This window comes from Erpetoichthys calabaricus, chromosome 3 (assembly GCF_900747795.2).
Source record: "Erpetoichthys calabaricus chromosome 3, fErpCal1.3, whole genome shotgun sequence".
NCBI lineage: Eukaryota > Metazoa > Chordata > Cladistia > Polypteriformes > Polypteridae > Erpetoichthys > Erpetoichthys calabaricus.
Window position 1 is genome coordinate 293,244,129 of NC_041396.2, and position 19,913 is coordinate 293,264,041.

Sequence of the window (19,913 nt, forward strand, 5' to 3'; positions counted from 1 at the left end):
TACTAAGTAATTGCAACACAAGCACTGACTTAATTAGTTTTAATACAAAAAGATGCCAATGAATCGCTAGGGTGGAGAACAGAAGAGCTGCTCAGGAAGCGGCAAGCGCATCAACCTCTGAGCAAACGAGTGCTAAACATACAGAGAAAGAAAGAGGATGAAAACTAGGAATTCTCAAATCAATTGTATTCACTGCACGTTATCAGGCAGTCTGCCTTTACTGGTCATGAGATAATGACCGAGGTGTTTGGGGCATCTAAACCATTAAAGAGCAAAACCAGTTTCTATGAACGAAAGAGGTTCTGTCATTTGTCAGTCAGCTAATCCCTTTTTTATAGCGCCTTTCCAGATAGACATAATTCCTCCATTTCCTAACCTGCTTATTCAATTCATGGTTGTGGGATATAGCAATAACAACAAAGTGGGCACCAACACTGGACTGAGTGCCAGCATGGGAAATGTTTACAATGGTGGCAAGGCTGCTCTGCCCAGTGGACACACTGTGTTACTAAACTAAGTCTCAAATCAAAGGCAATTTTCTCCTCAGTGTTTTAAAGGCCACAGTTAATGTAAATTTGTTAACAACAAAAGAGTGCACTACTCAGCAAGGAGTCCAGGGGTCACACCCAGGGCTCTCCCTGCATGGGGGTCCACATGGATTTGTTCTATCTTCCTCCCACAGTTCACAGACATGCAGGTGAGGGAAAATGCTGCTCCACTGACAGACTGAGAAGATCGTTCCTCGCCCAAACTATGCGACTCTTCAATTCCACCCGGGGAGTAAACGTTAACATTATATAAAGTTATTGTCTGTTTTTACCTGCATTATTATCAATCTTTAATTTAATATTGTTTTTTGTATCAGTAAGGTGCTGCTGGAGTATGTGAATTTCCCCTCGGGATTAATAAAGTATCTATCTATCTATCTATCTATCTATCTATCTATCTATCTATCTATCTATCTATCTATCTATCTATCTATCTATCTATCTATCTATCTATCTATCTATCTATCTATCTATCTATCTATCTATCTATTATGTAGTGCCTTTCATATCTATCTATCTATCTATCTATCTATCTATCTATCTATCTATCTATCTATCTATCTATCTATCTATCTATCTATCTATCTATCTATCTATCTATCTATCTATCTATCTATCTATTATGTAGTGCCTTTCATATCTATCTATCTATCTATCTATCTATCTATCTATCTATCTATCTATCTATCTATCTATCTATCTATCTATCTATCTATCTATCTATCTATCTATCTATCTATTATGTAGTGCCTTTCATTTCTATCTATCTATCTATCTATCTATCTATCTATCTATCTATCTATCTATCTATCTATCTATTATGTAGTGCCTTTCATTTCTATCTATCTATCTATCTATCTATCTATCTATCTATCTATCTATCTATCTATCTATCTATCTATCTATCTATCTATCTATCTATCTATTATGTAGTGCCTTTCATATCTATCTATCTATCTATCTATCTATCTATCTATCTATCTATCTATCTATCTATCTATCTATCTATCTATCTATTATGTAGTGCCTTTCATATCTATCTATCTATCTATCTATCTATCTATCTATCTATCTATCTATCTATCTATCTATCTATCTATCTATCTATCTATCTATCTATCTATTATGTAGTGCCTTTCATATCTATCTATCTATCTATCTATCTATCTATCTATCTATCTATCTATCTATCTATCTATCTATCTATCTATCTATCTATCTATCTATTATGTAGTGCCTTTCATATCTATCTATCTATCTATCTATCTATCTATCTATCTATCTATCTATCTATCTATCTATCTATCTATCTATCTATCTATCTATCTATCTATTATGTAGTGCCTTTCATATATCTATCTATCTATCTATCTATCTATCTATCTATCTATCTATCTATCTATCTATCTATCTATCTATCTATCTATCTATCTATCTATCTATCTATCTATCTATCTATCTATCTATCTATTATGTAGTGCCTTTCATATCTATCTATCTATCTATCTATCTATCTATCTATCTATCTATCTATCTATCTATCTATCTATCTATCTATCTATCTATCTATTATGTAGTGCCTTTCATATCTATCTATCTATCTATCTATCTATCTATCTATCTATCTATCTATCTATCTATCTATCTATCTATCTATCTATCTATCTATCTATCTATTATGTAGTGCCTTTCATATCTATCTATCTATCTATCTATCTATCTATCTATCTATCTATCTATCTATCTATCTATCTATCTATCTATCTATCTATCTATCTATCTATTATGTAGTGCCTTTCATATCTATCTATCTATCTATCTATCTATCTATCTATCTATCTATCTATCTTTCTATCTATCTATCTATCTATCTATCTATCTATCTATCTATCTATCTATCTATCTATCTATCTATCTAAATGGCGATGATAATCCTCCCCTGATACGTGTGTGTGTATGTGGGTGTCAATTCACCCTGCCATAGGCTGGCACGCTGTCCATGGGTTCTTCTACATGCAATCACTGCTTCTTGTGATAGGCTGATGCTGCCCCCTTGCTCTGAATAAGTGGATTTTGAGGATGGATGGATGAACAAATACTATGATACACTATAATCCATTCTTATACTTCACCACCTAAAACACACAAAGAAATGTACAATTTCAATTACAGATTTCTTCACTGTTTCAAATTTAGACTGAGAGGGGTTACTTCATTTTCCATGCATTAGTTACACATCCAAATCTCCACTACATAACCTTCATACCTCTTTTACTACTCACATACACACATAAATAGTATATATATATATATATATATATATATATATATATATATATATATATATATATATATATATATATATATATATATATAAACGTCTACACGTGAAAGTCTGTCTGTCTGTCTACCTGTCTGCCCGAAAGTGAGAGGTGGAGTCGGGGTAAGGGCTCCGCCTCTGAGGAAACAGACAACGCCTTTAGCCGCTAATAACACAAGCGAGGCGAGCACGTCAGCAAAACGAAACCTTCCAAGAAAGACGAAGTCGCTTAGCCACTAACTTCGGCTAAACGGTATCTCTTTTACTTTTCCTCCCGCCGCTATACACAAGCGATGTGAGCACGTCGGCAAAATGAATCCTCCTGGGAGAGAGATGCCCAGAGCAGTTCCTTTCAATTACCTGACATCTCTACATTTCTTTTTTTTTTCTGACCATTTCAATAGTTTCTAGTACCCCAGGCTTTTTACAGCACGGGCTTACACAGCTAGTATATATAGTACCTGCCAAATAATAATAAAGAGTACACGTAATGTGTTTTGCCCTAATTGGGGCTCATCAGGTGTACACCTCGAACCTCGGACGTCAGAGTTGTTGCGCCACGTGATAGTAAACTTATTTCATCCATCCATCTGTCTGTTTTTTTTTTTTTTTTTTTGTAAACCTGCTTATCCAGAGGAGAGTCACTGGGGAGCTAGAGCCCATCACTCTATAGCCAAATTAGCATCACCAGCCAAACTTAACTGCAGATTACTGGAAACCCACGCAGACACGGAGAGCACAAGCAAACGCCATGCTGGGAACACTCAGGACTGTTTGTTGCGAGGGACCAGCGTCGCATTTCAACAAGTGTTAATTTTACATTGTCTGCCATATCATTTCACATCCAGGATTTTAAAATCGATCTCTGCAGCACGAGAGAGCAGCGCCAAGTACTGCGCCACCACCCTGTCTACCGCCCCTGCTGCAGTATAATTGACTGAGATGCACGTTCTGTGTAGGATACGCGCGCCTAGCTCTGAACCTGCAGGCTTAAGGTTTCCACGCCTGACCTGCCGAAGACGTCAGCTGTGATTCCTAATGTCCTCTCTTAACCTTCTTCCAAATGTGATGTGCGATATTTGCATAAAGAAAGAATGGTTCTTAGAAATGAATCTGTCGGGCGTGACTAATTATTTTTATTTCAAGTCACGGCATTTCCTCGGCTATCGCGGGAGTGGGAATCGCACAATTTTATCGACCCACGCACTATAAAGCCTCAACTATGTCCCCGGCCAAGTGAACGGCCCCCGGGGGCTGCGTCTTTCGTGCTTCATTAATGCGCCTCTTCAGTCTCCATTCTCTCTCTCTCTCTCTTTTTCTCATTTTGTGCGTTTCGTTGCACAGATTTGCAGGTGCACATCTCTGGAGGGAGCGCGTTAAATACGTTGTGGCTGGCGGCCGCTCGCTCACACGTCACTTGATAAAACAGCTGCACTTATCTCTTTCACAAAAAAAGAAAGAACGGGGGGCATATCATCTCGGCGTCTGGAGTTTGAAGCAGGCCTCTCTGCATGTAGCACAAAGGATCCCACCTGCATGTCAATGAGCGAAATGGGCTCAATTCTCTTTGACACATTTGGCAAATTACACCTATAATATGAGAATTGCATAACGGCGCTCCCAGATTCTTTGACAAAAGCGGGGGGATCAAGGCGATCATCGATTTTTTTTTTGTTCTTATTATAGCTACGTGCCGTACAGGTGTCTCAGTCGCCCCTTGTGCCCAGACCCTGGTTTGGGTCGGAGCTGGGACAGACAAACTGGCTTCTCTTATGTGTTTTGAGGTCCAAAACGCCCACAATCCTCATTTCTCGTTACTGTTTTCTATGCATTGTACTTCCGGATGAGCATGCATTGGTGGACAGTCAGCTCTCATTCAAAAAGAGCCCACCCTACCACTAAAGACAAAATCAAACCTCAGGGCAAGTTGTGAACTATATAGGATTGAGTCGATGGGTACAAACTAGAGGAATGGCTCCACGGGAGCGCCGTTGACTGCCGCCGACTCGCTAAAAGAAGGCAGTAACTTAAAATCGCTGTAAAAATCGCCTTATGTGACATGGCACTAAACAAAACTTCCTCTTCTAGTCCCGGAGTGGAGGAGGAGCCTTCCATGGAGATATAACAAAGCCCCGCCCCTTCCAGTCACGCTGCTATGTAAGAAATGATGGATCCAGAAGTCGGCGTTCACTCATCGGATACGGTGCCGCTGCTGGGTTGTTTTGCTCCCTTGGCCAAGCTTAGTAGCGCGCCGACTGACTGTTCGGTAGCTAACCCGTGCTGATGCCCCCCAGCACGGCTCCTCTTTTGTAATGTGCGCCCTAGGCGAATGCCTAATTCGCTTTAATGATGGTATAATGGTGCAGGTATTCTGTCGAACCACAAAACCTATTGAAATGTGCTTCTGCGCATGCGCTGCATACATTTATTCTAAACCGACAATAAATAAATTTCTTAAATAAATAAAATTAATCAAAACAGACCATACTAAAATAATTATTTGTCGTTTAAGGCATTAGGAGCAAACATATCCAATGCCTTTCCCATTTTAATCTGTTTTGTGTCAAGCATTGTTGTTTGTGATTGTAAACCGATTATGAATGGTATGTACAACCTTAGAAAAAAAATGGCTGACGGTAATACCATAAAAATATTATGTTCATTTAGACGTTTTCCTTTTCAAACGTGTAAATAAACTGCTCATAGAAATGAAAGGAATGCTTTGAAAACACATCAGATCTCAATGGGAAAAAAACTCCTGCTGGCTATCTCTACTGCTATGGACTGATATGGTGATGTGTGAGGAACAAAAGGATGCGACATCGTTTGATGGAAATGAAAAAGATCAACCTACAGAGGGCTAAATTCAAAGACACCCCAAAAATCAAAGTGAAAATGATGCAGTGGCAGGCAGGTTAGTCCATTTGGCCCCCATGCCTGACAATGTCCTAATGAGACGACAGATGGTGTCCTGGCGGATCTCCTCCCAGATCTAGACCAGGGAATCACTGAGTTTCTGGACAGTCTGAGGCATCGGATGGACTGAAACATAATACATAATGTCACACCCAGAGGTGCTCTATTGGATTGAGGTCAGGTGATTGTGCATTCGGTGGGGGGGGGGGGGTTGGGGGCAGTCAATGGGATCAATTCCTGAATACTCTCGCCACATGAGGCCGGGCATTGTCATGCACCAGGAGGAATGCAGGAGCCACTGCACCAGCATAGGGTCTGACAATGGGTCCAAGGATGTCATCCCGATATCTAATGGCAGTCAAGGTGCTGTTGTCTACCCTGTTGAGGTCTATGTGTCCCTCCATGGTTGTGCCGATCCCCATTAAGCCCCCCCCCACCCCCACCAGACCACCAAACCGGTCATGCTGAACGATGTCACACGCAGCATAACCTTCTCCACGGCTTTTCCAGAGACTTTCACGTCTGTCACATGTGCTCAGGGTGAACCTGCTCTCATCTGTGAAGAGTACAGGGCACCAGTGGTGGACCTGCCAATCCTGGTATTTTATGGCAAATACCAATCAAGCTCCACGGTGCCCACTAGAGGACGTCGGGCCCTCAGGCCACCCTCATGAAGTCTGTTTCTGATTATTTGGTCAGAGACATTCACACCAGTGGTCTGCCTGCCGGAGGCCATTTTGTAGGCTCTGGCAGTGCTTGTCCTGTCCCTCCATGCCCAAAGGAGCAGATACTGGTGGGTCCTGCTGATGGGGTATGAACCTTCTACGAGGGGCCCTGTCCAGCTCTCCTGGGCTAACTGCCTGTCTCCTGGAATCTCCTCCATGCCCTTTGAGACTGTGCTTGGAGACACATCAAACCTTCTGACAATGCCACATATTGATGTGCCATCCTGGAGAAGTTGGACTACCTGTGCCAGCTCTGTAGGATCCAGGTATGGCTTCATGCTACCAGTAGTGACACTGACCACAGCCAAATGCAAAACGAGTGACAAAACAGATGAGGAGGGGAAAATGTCAGTGGCCTCCCTCCACCTGTTAAACCATTCATTCCTGTTTTGGGGGGTCGTCTCATTGTTGCCCCTCTAGTGCACCTTTTGTTAATTTGATGAACACCAAAGCAGCTGAAACTGATGAACAAGCCCCTCTGCTACTTCACTGACCAGATCAATAGACCAGAAGTTTCACTGACTTGATGCTACACTCGGATTAACAAAGTGGTCCTTTCATTTTTTTGAGCAGCATATTTGCTTGTGTAGCTTGTTTCGACAAGGCAGCACAAATCGACAGAACACCAGCCCTGGTCGGATACGTGCATATCTATAGACCCCTTCACTTTCTGCACACTTTATTGTGTTGTAAAACAGATACATTTGACATTTTTGCCCTTCATTCTACACTCAATAACCCATAATAACAAAATAAAAACATCTTTTCAGAAAGGTTTGCAAATTTACTAAAAATCAAAAATTGAAATTTCACATTCCTAGACGTATTCAGGTGCTTGGCTGTAACACTCCAGCTTTAGCTCAGGTGCCTCCTGTTCACTTTCATTCTCCTCGAGGTGTGTCCAGAACTTGAGTGGAGTCCACCTGTGGCAAACTGAACTTGACTGGACATCATTTTGAAAGGCACACGTGTGCCTGTGTATTGAAGGTCTCGCAATTCACACGTTCATGTCTGGATAACAAACCAAACTCTGAAGTCAAAGGAACTCTCTGTAGACCTCCGCACTCATATTGCGGTGAGGAACAGATCAGGGCTATAGGGGAACAAGCCATTTGTAAGGCTTTGAGTGTTCCCAGGAACACAGGAGGCCTCAAGAATAGTGAAATGGAAGATGTTACCAGGACTCTTCCATTACTTGATTTGTCTGTCTGACCAAACTGGTTAACCAGGCAAGGAGGGTTTTGGTCAGGGAGGTTATCAAGAATTGAATGGTCACTCTAACAGAGCTTCAGAAGTTCCCTGCTGAGCTGGGAAGACCTGTCAGAAAGACGGCCAACTTAACAGCACTCTGTCAATCAGGTGGCCTGAGGGAAGCAACAACTAAATAAAAGGACTCTGAGAGTTTGAGGGAAAACATTCCCTGGTCTGATGAGACAAAAACTGAACTCTTTGGGCAGAACACCAAGCACCATGTCTGGCAAAGACCAAGCACTGCTCATCACCTACCTAATATCATCCCTACGGTGAAGCATCATGCTATGGGGATTAGAATTGAGGAAGGATGAATGCAGCCAAATACTGAGAAGTCCTTGAAGAAAACCACCTCAGACTGGGGTGACAGTTCCACTTTCAACACAACAATGACCTGATGTATACTTCAAAGACAATGGTGGAGTAGCTTTGGGACAAGTCAGTGACTGCCTTTTAGTGGCCCATCAAATTCCAACCTTGAACTCTATGGAACACTTGAAGATGGCAGATCACAGATGCTTCCCATGCAATTGATAGATAGATAGATAGATAGATAGATAGATAGATAGATAGATAGATAGATAGATAGATAGATAGATACTTTATTAATCCCAAGGGGAAATTCATATATATATATATATATATATATATATATATATATATATATATATATATATATACACACATATATATATATATATATATATATATATATATATATATATATATATATATATATATATATATATATATATATATATATATATATATTTATATATATATATATATATACACACACACACACATATATATATATATATATATATATATATATATATATATACACTGTATATATTATAGGAGCCTGAGAGGATTTGCCAGGAAGATTGGGATAAACTGCCCAAATCCAAGTGTGCAAAGCTTATGGAGACTTATCAAGAAGACTCAACTCTGGAATTACTGCTAAAAGGGGCTTCTACAAGGTATTGAATTTGGGGGTCTGATTACTTCTAGGAATGAGAGATTTCAGCTTTAGGTTTTTAATAAATTTGCAAACCTTTAGGAACACATGCTTTTACTTTGTCATCATGAGTGATGATTGATGGGCAGCAATGGTAAACTAATCCAACTAAAATTAAATTTACAGCACATGAAAGTGTGCAGAAAGTGAAGGAATGTAAAAATCCGGGCATTTCAGTTTTGCCCCACTGCCCTTAGAAGTCACGTGCGTGTCTGAGTGTCCAGAGCCCGCCTTCTTTCCGTGAGCTCAGCGCCGCTGGTGGAGGCTCCGCCCCTGGAAAGCATATTAAGATTTGCCGCATTTCAACATTAATTATTGGGCAGTTATTATAAGGTTCCATTTACGTTCATCAGTTTGAAACTGCTTTGTTTTCCCGATTGTTTAAACAAATCTCTGTCTTTATGTTTGTGGATTATGTAATTTGTAATTAGAGTGTTCTGAGCCTGTACTCGCTAAACAGCGCTAGATAAAAAAAAATTGAATTGAGTTTACATTTTGTTTTTAAAGCGCTCTTAGAAATGTCTCTGCAAATTACCATTTTTTGCTCTAAGATGTTTGAAATCTGCACCGTTAACTGTTTTACGGCGGATGCAGTTTGATTAAAACGCTCCTGCGGATTTGCTTGATTGGCGGCTCAGTTTTCCTGCACCGCAGTCCAAAGACACGCATCACCAAACCGAGTGGATCTGACAGACTGGAGTCACTAAACTAGTGTGCCTAGGGTCCCATCTAAGGGTTCGTCCCTATTTTGTTCTCTGCAGTAGGCCTTATTATAGAAAAGGCCGGACCTGAGAATAAATGTGTGCTCTGACACGCGTTTTAGTCATTATGAGGTCTGCACATATAATAAGTCAACCAATCATAACTCATAAAGAGATCGGTCACCGTCGCAGCCACGGCGAGATTCACAGCTGCGTTTGACCCTAAGTGTCACAGAAGTCTGTACACGTCCGCGTGCTTTTGTACCCGCCATCCCTCGTCCTTCCCCACGTATCATGGGGCAGCGGGAGCCAATCTCAGCAAATATCAGGCGTAAGGCAGGAACAGCAGCCGGGCAGGGTGCCAGTCCATCACAAGGTGAGCAAACAAACACAAAAACTAATTCAACAAATTTAATATTTAAATCTGTCAACGAAGGGGAATATTGAATATCGCGCAAAGCTTAATGTCATTTTCAAAGCCGCTTAATATAATTCCGGGTCGCGTGGGGTCGGAGCCCGCCCGGCATTATTATACACAAGGGAAGAACAGCTCCACAGATCGCTGAGTCTGAGATGTCATCTATAAAAATGTTCGTTTAACGGTGCATTGTAAATGATAGGCGGTCCACGGTCGTGTGTAAACGTATTTTTTATGTGAGCTCCTCATACTGTATAAGCGAATCGGGCGGTCAGAACTCCGAATTCAGCTCGTTACTTATTGGTGTTTTTTTAATCGACATGTTGGTTTTCAAAACTATATTTGTAGGAGCTTGACGTAAAGGATATATCGTATATCACATAATGATTTTTGTCCTTGTTTTACCGCTACATGCGCTAACAGCGCGTGCAAGCGTTCTGAGTCCGTAACCGTAAAAAGTGCAATACAAAAAATAAGATGAATTGCATTATGACAGGCCAGAAGTCTATATGTCATTGAACATTTCACGCCTCCAACCATACCGTGCATAACATAACTCCTAAAGTCGGTTATCTCTGGAACTCCATCGGTCATAACCGTCACGATGGAAACTCTGTAATTTGTCAGTGTATAGGCTCGGTCTCCAACCAAGCGTCCTACTACTGGAATAAGCTGATTTGAGATGGTCGTGTTATGTTAAACACCGGCAAATGTGCCAGCCAGTCAACTAAACGAAGGGTCTACGCTTGGAACAGTGATTTGGGGGCTCCTACGGCTTGAATTGTTGCCAGTGATTGTGATGCGTTCGAAGGATTTGGGACGCCGCAAAGCGAGCGCTGCTTTGGGTTCCTAAACGGTTCCGCTTGTTGTCCACAGAACGCGTGGTCAATATTATTGTTATTAGAAATAAAGGATTTGGTCCCTTCTCGGTGTCCGGGTTCACATTTATCAAAGCGGGAGCAGGGGGTTAGTTGGGGGTAAGGGATATGGGCTGCTGCTTGAGGTTCATAAACGGCGTCCCTCGGTGTCCGGAACGCGCGCGACCCCTTTCACATTCAATAAGGGATCCCCTCGGATGTCGCCGCCTTGCCTATAAGTTGGATTGAGCGGCTCTGCTTACGATGACCAAAATGTGTGTGCGCGGCGATAAAGATATGACGCTTCAGAGGACTCACGGAAAACCCAGACGTTTAAAAGCAAACGATTTTCTTTTAGACGAGCAACTAAAGTAACCTGAAAGGAGACGGTTACTTGAAAAAAAAAAAAGTCAAAACGTTTTATGGATTCAGATTTTGAGGCCCTCGGAATGCTTGTCAGAAACAGCAGCAGGAAGGAGCCTGCCCCCTTTTTTGCAGCAATCCTGCCGTATGATCCAATATTTACCTGTAAAGTGAGCTGACATGATGCCGCTGACATAATGGCTTCAAACGGCTCTTTGAACATAATTGCAGCTGAAAGTCTCTCGCCGCGGTGTGTTTTTTCACTCTCGCCTCCCGGCTGCCAGTCAGACAGAGAGATGATTGATTAACGGCCTCGCTTCTTCAACGGCTCTCCGTGCACCGGCACGTAAACTGGCAGGTAAATGAAGAAGGTGAATTGGACATTTTTCCATTTAATTTTACAGGGGGACTGATGCCGGTGAGGCAGATGAGGCAGTAGCAATTCTTTTTTTATCTAAAATCTCCAACCTTTCGGCTTTGTGCGTCAACGCTTACCATTCAAGTTTTCAGTACATAATTTTACACTAAACATGTAAAATACTTACAGACTGCATTGAACCATTTCTATTATTACATGAAGTTTAAATATACTATATGAATATATATATATATATATATATATATATATATATATATATATATATATATATGTATGTATAGCTAGCTTAGCACTCGTTTTAGTGAAACAGGACAGTGAGGATGGCCCCGCCCAGCTCTCTACTCCTGACGTCACTCTTCCCCCTCCCTTCGAACCGCAGCCTCTGTCTTGGAAAAGCACGAATATATCGCTATAGCAAGCGAACTATGATTCTTAGCTTAAGTCGCAAAATTAACGGGAATGTTCAAGCAAATTATTGAAAAAACCCGATTTAAATCTGTTAAGTAGTTAAGTACTGTAGTTAAGTGGATCTCTTGTTCGCTAACTAAGCGGAGCTAAGGTCACGCCCCGAGGCAGACACGTGAGTGAGCAGGGCCCCGCCCCCTCCCCCGCAGCTCGATGAGTCTCTCTCGGGTTCGCACTAATAAATCGGGACCACAAGCGAACTATGAAGTGGGATTAGAAAGTCGCAAAATCAACGGAACGTTCAAGCAAATTATAGAAAAAAATCCGTTAAGTACTTCTCTCACGAAAAGCGGACAGAAATACAAACGGAGCTCGAAATTTTTAAAACCGTTTCTTTGCGAGCACCTATGGGCCAAGGGTAACCTACATTCCAAATGTCAAGTCCCAAGTCCTCCTGGTTCGGGAGATTCCATGATGAGTGAGTCAGTGGTATTTGGCTTATATATACACACACACAATACAAACATATTTTAGCCACCTCAACAAGAAAGACAGAAGGAGGAAGCAGGGATCACAGAACAGTTTACTGGAACAGTCAATAAATAAATAAATAAATAAAATCAATAAACGAAGGACTGTGAACTCAAACTATTTACAGTTGTCTATGTTTAAATTAAATTAAATTGCAACAAAACTAAACTCCTGCAAATTGGAACTAAAATGAAACTTAATAAAATGAGCTCCTTCCCTGTCTATCTTGGCAGTGATCTCATCAGACCTGCCTCTACTGTAAAGAATCTTGGTGTCATTTTTATTCCTCCCTTTCTTATTCCGCCCACATAAATCACATTAAGAAACTTTCTTACTTTCACCTCCGTAACATATCCCGTGTTCGCTCCTTCCTCTCCTTCTCTAATGCTGAGAAACTTGTCCATGCTTTTATCACATCCCGCATCGATTATTGTAATTCCCTACTGGCAGGTGCCCCTTCTAATCTTATATCACAGCTCCAGCTTATTCAAAACTCGGCTGCAAGAGTCCTTACTGGAACCAGCAGCAGTGAGCACATCACACCCATCCTGCTCCGCCTTCACTGGCTCCCTGTGTCTTACAGAATCGAATATAAAATCCTACTAATAATCAACTGAAGGTAGTTGGCGGGGTTTTAAGGCAGATGAGGGGAAGTGATGTCATCAAAACAGGAAGCAGAAGTCACCTCATTGGTACAGAATCCAGAAGAATCCGTTCATTGGAAGTGACGTCATCGACACAGGACTCCGAAGTGGTGTCATCGGCACAGGAGGCGAAAGTGATGTCACTGGCACAGGATCCGGGAGTGACGTCATCGATACAGGACTCGGAAGTGGAATCATCAGAAGTGACGTCATCGGCACAGGATCCAGAAGTGGCGTCATCGGAAGTGATGTCATTGACATTGGACCCAGAAGTCATGTCATCGGAACATGACCTGGAAGTGACGTAATTGAAACAGGAACCAGAAGTCACATCATTGGTACAGAATCTGGAAGTGAGGTCATTAACACAGAACTCAGAAGTGTTGTCATTGGCACAGGACTTGTAAGTGACATCATCGGAAGTGACATCATTGACACAGGACTCAGAAGTGGTGTCATCAGCACAGGAGCTGGAAGAGACATCATCGGCACATGACCTGGAAGTGACGTAATCGAAATAGGAACCAGAAGTGACGTCATCGGCACAGGACTTGGAAGTGGCACCATTGGCACAGGATCTGGAAATGACATCATCAGAAGTGACTCCATCGGCACATGACCTGAAAGTGATGTCATCAGACCCAGGCAGGATTTCCCGTGTCTGGTCTGCAGAGATAATAGAGAGAGGATTATTGCACTCTGCCGACCCCTGGCCTGGCGTGGAATTGCCCTCTTTTGAACCCTTTAGCTGCCTCCCATGAGCACGTATGTGACAATCCTCAAAAGAATGATGGCTGTCATTGAAGCAAAAGTCTTCGTGACAAAGTATGAATGTGTAGGGCTTGAATACTTAGGCAAACTTTGGAGTTTTCCTTCTTCAGTTAATTATCTGTGAATTCAGTTAATTATTGTGAATTTCCCCTTGGGATTAATAAAGTATCTATCTATCTATCTATCTATCTATCTATCTATCTATCTATCTATCTATCTATCTATCTATCTATCTATCTATCTATCTATCTATCTATCTATCTATCTATCTATCTATCTATCTATCTATTATATAGTGCCTTTCATATCTATCTATCTATCTATCTATTATATAGTGCCTTTCATATCTATCTATCTATCTATCTATCTATCTATCTATCTATCTATCTATCTATCTATCTATCTATCTATCTATCTATCTATCTATCTATCTATCTATCTATCTATTATATAGTGCCTTTCATATCTATCTATCTATCTATCTATCTATCTATCTATCTATCTATCTATCTATCTATCTATCTATCTATTATATAGTGCCTTTCATATCTATCTATCTATCTATCTATCTATCTATCTATCTATCTATCTATCTATCTATCTATCTATCTATCTATCTATCTATCTATCTACAGGTTTAGATTTGTATTGTTACAGCATAAGAGCTCACGTTACAAATACTGAATGGATAATTTTGTGTACAAATCTTTTGTCATGCAGAAAATTAGGATGACTTTCAAGGGGCTTGAATACTTTTGCACGCCACAGTAAACATACACACACAACGCCAAGAATTGCCTCTTGCTGGTACAAAAGCAGAAAATGCGAAATGCCTTAATGGAAGTGGGCTCAGGTGTGCGAGCCTCCTACAGAGCGGCAGCGTAGTCGTCACAGTCAGATTCCAGACGGGCCACCTGAGGTCGTTCATTTTGGGGTTGGCTTCTTGGGGATACGACTCCTGTTACGATGGCAGTGAAGGTTTGATCGAAACTCTCGGTCGAGGATGGGTTTGGCAGATGCGCTCTGGTTGTGACACACAGATCAGCCCCACCTAAGGAGTCCACACGTCTGCTGCTTGAGTGACCCGCAGGACAACCACAATTTACCTTCATCGCACCTTGAGGATCAGTCGCATTAGCAGCCAGAGTGGGGACGTGTCCTCACAGGTGGCGCAGTGCTTTGCAGTAAGGAGACTGTGGAAGATTGTGGGTTCGCTTCCTGGTTCCTCCCTGTGTGGATAGCGCTTTTAGTACTGAGAAAAGCGCTATATAAATGTAATGAATTATTATTATGGTCCAACATTAAAAGTGAAGCGCCCCCCTAGGAATCAGCGCAGAGCTCCCATATATATACACCCCTGAAGATGCTGGTTCTTTAACTGCCCCTTATGGGTCTTTACTGGGTTGTGTGGTTCCTTGTTGCTCCATTGCTTGACTGAGTGCCGTTTCATGCTGGGAAGGCTTCTTTGCATATGAAGTTGGTTCTTTGTGCTTTGAAAAACTTCTTAATATATAGAATCTTTAATGTATGGTAGGTTACCCAGCAGGACACAAACAGATTAAGAAAATCTGAATTTACAGTAGTCTGTGGTCCACAGTGTGCAGCGAGAGTCCTTTAAAAATCAGGAGCCACTGCTATCTCACAGATCCGTTGCCATCTGTTCACAGTTATTTACTATATGGAGCCTGTTATGGATTTAAATAAATAAAGGGTCTTTCCAGAACCTTCATGTGGATAGGTCTTTCGGGAGCCAAAAATGGTTCCCCTATGGCACCGCTCTGAAGAACCGCTCGGGCACCTTAATTTTTAAGAGTGTCTGCTCGGTGAATGGGTTACCGAATGCCAATTCCCAGTTAATATGTTCATAGGGCGATCACACGCATTACATTAAAGTGGTCTCACCCCATTACACTAAAGTACAGAAGCGTTCTGCTGACTCTGGTCATTTCAGCTGCACCAGCTGGAGTGTCACGAGAATAAAGGGGGACAGTGAATGTGGCCACGTCGGAGCTGAAGCACCTCTGGGTGGCTCCTGCACGTCTTCTGTGGGTCTGTTGATTTTCCTCTTTTAGGACTTAATAATTTGGGGGGCACTAAAGAGGACATAGGTATGGGCCCCCACCACCAAACACTAATTCTTCCCCATAAAAGCCCCCACATACATTACATCATACGTTCAGACAGAAAGTGTAACACTGTTACGTCTCAGCTAGGGTTCTTCCCCTGGCTGGCATGGTTCACGTCTCTTTTGTTCATTTTTGATTCTTTGATTGGTGTCGATTATGTGCGAGTTACTTTTCGTGACTATGTTCGTTATTCTTTTTGAGTTTATGCACGTATGCTGCCTGTGTTACGTCCCATGTGTTTTGTGGCTGGACTCTCCCAAGAGGCGGAGCCAACCTGTCAATCACCCCTCAGGAGCTGCCTGTATAGGGCGGAGGGTCTCCCACGGTTCTTGCCGGTTCATTTTCGAACGAGTCTCAGAGTGATGAGTTCGCTTGTGTTTATTGTTATTAGATCTCCTGACATCCCAATTACCTGCTCTGGTTTTTGACCCTTGTCTTTGGGGGTCGGTTTTTAGACTTTCGATGTTGCAGGCAATTCCATTTTGCCGTTGTGCTCCACAGAGCGTCGGAATACTTCTTGTAAAGAATAATCTTTTTACAAGGTGTAGGTGCCAGGAGAGGAAGGACGGGCATCTTGGCCGAAATTAAGGAAGGATTCATGCCCGGCCAGGTGGCCATGGGTAAACGGGCTTACCGGGTAAAGTTTATTCCCCAACACGGCCAATGGCAGTGTTCCTCATGGGCTAAACCCAATCAAGGTGGCATGGGAGTTGGAGTGCAGAAACGCAGCCTTGTAAGGGTTTCTTTGGGGACCACCAGAGGGTACTGCCCTGGTTTCCATTCATCCGGGAAATGCTCTGGACAACCTGCACAGGAGACCGGAAGCAGATCCTGGGTCTAGCTTAAGAGAGAGCACACTGCCTTGGTAAAGGTCAGACAAACATGGTCGCTCTCTGCGGGGGCTGCACTATTGTTGAACAAATGTGCTGTAGTGAGGCTAAGCACCTAAAGCATGGGAAAGGCACTATATAAATAAAATGCATTAATTTTATTATTATTGCTTCTTTGGGCAGAGGGAGTGAAACTGCTGAAATTCACCAATCAGCATACAGATAAATGGTATGGGCCAGAAACAGACCTTTGCCATTAGGCATTATGTAAATTCCCCAAATAGTTCAGGGGTGATACCTGGTCAGAGAAATAAGATTTCTTATATGTAAACTGTTGTCAGTGAACAAAAAAGTTAAACATGACACATGATGTCATTTTCTAATTTGAATGTGCTGGGATGTTCGACCATTTCAAGTACTGTTTTCTCTCATACATACAGTGGTGTGAAAAACTATTTGCCCCCTTCCTGATTTCTTATTCTTTTGCATGTTTGTCACACAAAATGTTTCTGATCATCAAACACATTTAACCATTAGTCAAATATAACACAAGTAAACACAAAATGCAGTTTTTAAATGATGGTTTTTATTATTTAGGGAGAAAAAAAATCCAAACCTACATGGCCCTGTGTGAAAAAGTAATTGCCCCCTTGTTAAAAAATAACCTAACTGTGGTGTATCACACCTGAGTTCAATTTCCGTAGCCACCCCCAGGCCTGATTACTGCCACACCTGTTTCAATCAAGAAATCACTTAAATAGGAGCTGCCTGACACAGAGAAGTAGACCAAAAGCACCTCAAAAGCTAGACATCATGCCAAGATCCAAAGAAATTCAGGAACAAATGAGAACAGAAGTAATTGAGATCTATCAGTCTGGTAAAGGTTATAAAGCCATTTCTAAAGCTTTGGGACTCCAGCGAACCACAGTGAGAGCCATTATCCACAAATGGCAAAAACATGGAACAGTGGTGAACCTTCCCAGGAGTGGCCGGCCGACCAAAATTACCCCAAGAGTGCAGAGACGACTCATCCGAGAGGTCACAAAAGACCCCAGGACAACGTCTAAAGAACTGCAGGCCTCACTTGCCTCAATTAAGGTCAGTGTTCACGACTCCACCATAAGAAAGAGACTGGGCAAAAACGGCCTGCATGGCAGATTTCCAAGACGCAAACCACTGTTAAGCAAAAAGAACATTAGGGCTCGTCTCAGTTTTGCTAAGAAACATCTCAATGATTGCCAAGACTTTTGGAAAAATACCTTGTGGACTGATGAGCCAAAAGTTGAACTTTTTGGAAGGCAAATGTCCCGTTACATCTGGCGTAAAAGGAACACAGCATTTCAGAAAAAGAACATCATACCAACAGTAAAATATGGTGGTGGTAGTGTGATGGTCTGGGGTTGGTTTGCTGCTTCAGGACCTGAAAGGCTTGCTGTGATAGATGGAACCATGAATTCTACTGTCTACCAAAAAATCCTGAAGGAGAATGTCCGGCCATCTGTTCGTCAACTCAAGCTGAAGCGATCTTGGGTGCTGCAACAGGACAATGACCCAAAACACACCAGCAAATCCACCTCTGAATGGCTGAAGAAAAACAAAATGAAGACTTTGGAGTGGCCTAGTCAAAGTCCTGACCTGAATCCAATTGAGATGCTATGGCATGACCTTAAAAAGGCGGTTCATGCTAGAAAACCCTCAAATAAAGCTGAATTACAACAATTTTGCAAAGATGAGTGGGCCAAAATTCCTCCAGAGCGCTGTAAAAGACTCATTGCAAATTATCGCAAACACTTGATTGCAGTTATTGCTGCTAAGGGTGGCCCAACCAGTTATTAGGTTCAGGGGGCAATTACTTTTTCACACAGGGCCATGTAGGTTTGGATTTTTTTTTCTCCCTAAATAATAAAAACCACCATTTACAAACTGCATTTTGTGTTTACTTGTGTTATATTTGACTAATGGTTAAATGTGTTTGATGATCAGAAACATTTTGTGTGACAAACATGCAAAAGAATAAGAAATCAGGAAGGGGGCAAATAGTTTTTCACACCACTGTATGCATGAGGTTGATTAGCATAGTCCATATATGGTAGTTTCAGGGTGGCAACTGGGTGGGGTCCAAGGCTCCTTCCCATGTGCACATTTTGTCAAAGATGAGACAAGAGTCACAAAAAGATTTGGGGCAGCCACCCATATAATTTTTTCTGTCTGCAAATGGAAGACTTTTTAGTACAGATGTGTACAGGTTTGAGTGCAAAACAGAACTAAGTGGTGAGGTTGAGATGATGGATTGTGGCAGAGAAAGTGAGGTCATTATGACCGGAACAGGAAGTGACACCATGGGGCTTGTGGCCAGAAGGGGTGTCTTCTGGACCAGAAGTGACATCATTGGGCTTGTGACCGAAAGGGGCGTCTCCCGGACCGGAAGTGACATCATGGGGATCCTGACTGGAAGGCGCGTTTTCTGGGCTGGAAGTGACGTCATAGGGCTTGTGACAGGAAGGGGCGTCTCCTGGACCGGAAGTGACATCATCAGGCTTGTGTCAGGAAGGGGCATCTCCTGGACCAGAAGTGACATCATCAGGCTCGTAACTGAAAGTGGCGTCTCCTGGACCAGAAGTGACATCATGGGGATCCTGACTGGAAGGGGCATTTTCTGGGCCGGAAGTGACGTCATGGGGCTTGTGACAGGAAGGGGTGTCTCCTGGACCGGAAGTGAAATCATCAGGCTTGTGACCGGAAGGGGCGTCTTCTGGACCGGAAGTGACATCATCGGGCTCGTGACTGAAAGTGGCGTCTCCTGGACCGGAAGTGACATCATGGGGATCCTGACTGGAAGGAGCGTTTTCTGGGCCAGAAGTGACGTCATGGGGCTTGTGACAGGAAGGGGCGTCTCCTGGATCGGAAGTGAATATCATCAGGCTTGTGACAGGAAGGGGCATCTCCTGGACCAGAAGTGACATCATCGGGCTCGTGATTGAAAGTGGCGTCTCCTGGAGCGGGAGTGACATCATGGGGCTCCTGACTGGAAGGGGCGTTTTTCTGGGCCAGAAGTGACGTCTAGGGGCTTGTGACCGGAAAGGGCATCTTCTGGACCGGAAGTGACA

General features: G+C 42.4%; 1 protein-coding gene across 1 annotated transcript in view; it reads left to right on the forward strand.

The window, feature by feature from the left end:
• asic1b (acid-sensing (proton-gated) ion channel 1b) overlaps nt 1–19,913 on the forward strand; it is a 572,780-nt gene that overhangs the window by 33,086 nt on the left and 519,781 nt on the right. The gene's annotated exons all lie outside the window — the stretch shown is intronic.